Raw genomic sequence first — 3879 nt, 5'->3', positions numbered from 1 at the left:
TGTCACTTGTATTGTTTTGAAAGAAAAAAATCTGTTGTCATCCTTATTTTTGTTCCTCTATCAATAGCATGTTTTTCTTTGGTTCTTTTAAGACTTTCTCTTTATAACTGTTTTTTCTTAGCAATTTGATTATGATGTACTTTGGTGTAGTTTTCCTTGTGTCTATTGTGTTGAGGATTCATTGAGCTTCTTGGAGCTATACTATAGATTTTATAGTTTTCATCAAATCTGCCAATTTGCCGGCCATATTTCTTCCAGTATTATTTCTGTACCATCAATTCCACCTACTCAGGTATTAGAATACTTAAAATTGTACTACAACTCATTGGTGCTCTGTTCTTTCTTTCTTTTAATCTTTTTTCCCCTCTAGGTTTCTTTTAAATTTTATTTATTTCTTGATTTTCGAGACAGAGAGAAAGGGAGGGAGAGAGGGAGACAGGGAGAGAGGGGGAGAAACATCAGTTTGTCTTTCCACTTATTTATGTATTCATTGGTTGATTCTTATATGTGCCCTGATTGGCGATTAAACCCACGACGGCTTTTCAGGACAATGCTTGCACCAGGCAAGCTACCAGGCCAGGGCTGGGTTTCATTTTGGATACTATCTCTTGCTATGTCTTCCAGTTTAGTAATCTTTTTATCTGCAATGTCTAATCTGCTGTTAATCCCATCTATCATATAGTTTTTAAAGATTTTAGTTATTGATTTTAAAGAGGAGAGAGAGAGAGAGAAGGGAAGTGTGGAACGGGAAGCATCAACTCCTAGTAGCTGCTTCTCACAAGTGCCTTGACTGGGCAAATCTAGCGTTATGAACCAGCAACTGCAGCATTCCAGGTCGACACTTTACCCATGGTGGCACCACAGGTCAGGCTATCATATTTTTCACCTTAGACATAGTTTTGTTTTGTTTATTTGGGTTTTGTTTTTTTTTTGCAAGAGAGATAGAGACACAGAGAGAGAGACAGATAGAGGGACAGATAGGGACAGACAGACAGGAAGAGAGAGAGATGAGAAACATCAATTTTTCATCGTGGCACCTTAGTTGTTCATTGATTGCTTTTTCATATGTGCTTTGACTGGGGGGCTACAGCAGAGCAAGTAAACCCTTGCTCAAGCCAGCAACCTCAGGGTTTTGAACCTTGGTCTTCTGCATCCCAGGCTGATGCTCTATCCACTGCACCACTGCCTGGTCAGGTTCAGACATAGTTTTAATTTCTAGAATTAAGTTTGGGATCTTTTTTTTTTTTCCCCTAGAATCATGTACAATTTTATTTATTTATTTTTGTATTTTTCTGAAGTTGGAAATGGGGAGACAGTCAGACAGACTCCCGCATGCGCCCGACCAGGATCCACCCGGCACGCCCACCAGGGGGTGATGCTCTGCCCATCTGGGCGTCGCTCTGTTGTGATCAGAGCCATTCTAGCACCTGAGGCAGAGACCACAGAGCCATCCTCAGTGCCCGGGGCAACTTTGCTCCAATGGAGCCTTGGCTGTGGGAGGGGAAGAGAGAGACAGAGAGGAAGGAGAGGGGGAGGGGTGGAGAAGCAGATGGGCGCTTCTCCTGTGTGCCCTGGCCGGGAATCGAACCTGGGACTCCTGCACGCCAGGCCGACGCTCTACCACTGAGCCAACCGGCCAGGGCCTCATGTACAATTTTAAAACAAAGAATATGAGATGTTCCAGTTCAGAATTGCACACACCACTCCTGGAATTCACATCTGTCTCAATGGATCATTGACAACTTTTGGGGATGGGTGGCTGAGGTCAGGGGAATAGAATTTTATGGAATGAGCAATAGAGTTGAGGCAGGACCAGTGACAGTGACCCAGGGGACTGGGCACAGGATGGAGCAAAGTGACTGGGGGTCACTATGTTTGCAGTGGAGACCCCCCAATTCACATACCCAACGTCTCAGAGGAGCAGTATCAGCTCAGAAATTCTCATAACCCAGGACACATCACTGACGCAACTGAAGAGCTTCAGCCCCATTGACCGCATGCCACCACAGCCATGCCCCACAGGCCCAGGGCCAGCACCAAGGGATTGGTGCACAACCCTGTGCTCACCAGTGACTCAGTGGGGACCTGTGGTTTTCAGTACAATAAAGGAGTTTAGAAAAAGCAGGGAAGCAGGTCTCCACACTTTGCTTCACCTCTGATTTCAGGAAAACCTCACAGAGAATGAAATTTTAACGCTAGGTTTTGAAAGCTAGACAGAGTGCTGAGTAGAGAAAGGAGAAGAGAGAATTTCAGACAGGAAGATGCCTGAATGAAAAGAGAAAAATGATGGAGGAGGAGTACCCAGGAAACGGCATCACAGACCCTGTGGGGCCTGCAAGTCAATCTGAAGAAACTCAGCTGCGTCCCTGAGCAGCAGCATCACGGAAAGGCTGGTGGCATGGAGAGGCAAACTGGATCTGTGCTGGACACGAGTCCTGCACCCCAAGTCTACTGAGCATCAGTGCGACGTGCCCCATGCCAAGCCCTGCACACAGCGCAGGATGCGTGCACAAGACCGTCCCCAGCAGCTGGGGGGCCAGGAACCCACCCAGACTGCTGCCACCAGAGTTCCCAGGAGTACAAGCAGTGCCACAGCAGGTGGTCATACCATCACTTCTGGGTCTTGGGTGACATCCTTATATCCTGAAGGATCCAATACCATCCCAACAGGGGTCTGTGTATAAGCCATGGATGTGAAGAACTCCGTCTCTGATGTGTCCTCTTGCCCACTTAAGGACCTCGGTCTTGTCCTTCAGATTCAAGGACTCCATGGGCTTGTTCTGCTGCTGCCGCCCAAAGATCTCCAGCAGGTTGTCGTAGTTGGTGGTCAGAACCATTGTTCCCCTCTCCATCAGGCTGAGGATGGACTGCAGCACCAGCGGGTCCTGGATGTGCTGCTCCAGGTTGTCCAAGATCTCCATCAGGAGAAGATGGGCAGCCCTGGAAGAAGTTGGGCTTGGTGTCACCTGTCCGAGGTGACAGCTTCCGGATCAGATCATGGGCAACAACCAGCAGGTCCCGGTCCTCCATCACCTTCCTGCGGAACTGGGCCACGTCCCCGGGGTGGAGCACCTTTAGCCGCTCCGCAGCCTCGAGGACGGCCTCCAGGCAGCTCCTCCAGGAGCAGAGGGCGGGGATCCCCGGGGCCACGGCTGCACTGACTCCGGTCCTGATCACCAGGAGCAGTTCTTGCGGCTGTTTCTGGATGAGGCTTTTTAAAAACTTTCTTGACTTTTGTTCACTTCTATTTGTTGTCTTTTCCAGTGAATCCATCTGTGAATCCTGCAGCGCCCCCGAAAGGCCAGTGGGAGCTCGTGCCCCGCTGCCTGCTCCTGTTCAACGGTTCTCTGGGGCGCTGGGCGGGGCCGGTTTGCGGGGAGGGGCTGCGCGCGCACCCGAGAGGGAGCCGGAGCGCACCGCCCTCGCCCGCGACTCCCACGGGGGGGGGGGGGGGGGGTGGGGTGTGTGTGTGTCTTTTTTATATCTCCATATCTCTGATCAACTCTAGTTTTTAGAGCAGTTTTAGGTTCACAGATATTGAGAGGAAGAAAGGGTTCTTATATACTCCTTACCCTCACACATGCATAACATTGCCCACTATCAACAAAATGTACCACCCCTCACCAGAGTAGTACATTTGTTACAACTGATGAACCTGCGTTGACACACTATTGTCACCCAAAGCCCATTGTTTAGGGTTGACTCTTAATGTTGTAAATTCTCTGGGTTTAGACAAATGTATAATGACATGTGTCCATTGTTATATGCCCCCTACATAATACAGAAGTTTATATTTTCACTGCCTTAAAAATCCAGTGCTCCACTTAGTCATCCTCTAGTTAATTTTTTGAACATTTGAAATACAGTTATAATAACAGT

At 48.4% G+C, this 3879-nt stretch overlaps 1 pseudogene; it reads right to left on the bottom strand.

The window, feature by feature from the left end:
- Positions 1-2602: 2602 nt before the first annotated feature.
- Positions 2603-3321, bottom strand: LOC136381851 (protein FAM118A pseudogene; annotated as a pseudogene).
- Between the last annotated feature and the right edge of the window lie 558 nt (positions 3322-3879).

The sequence above is a fragment of the Saccopteryx leptura genome, chromosome 10, assembly GCF_036850995.1.
Source record: "Saccopteryx leptura isolate mSacLep1 chromosome 10, mSacLep1_pri_phased_curated, whole genome shotgun sequence".
Taxonomy (NCBI): Eukaryota; Metazoa; Chordata; class Mammalia; order Chiroptera; family Emballonuridae; genus Saccopteryx; species Saccopteryx leptura.
Note: the sequence above shows the minus strand (reverse complement) of the source record. Positions and strands in the feature narration are given on the sequence as shown.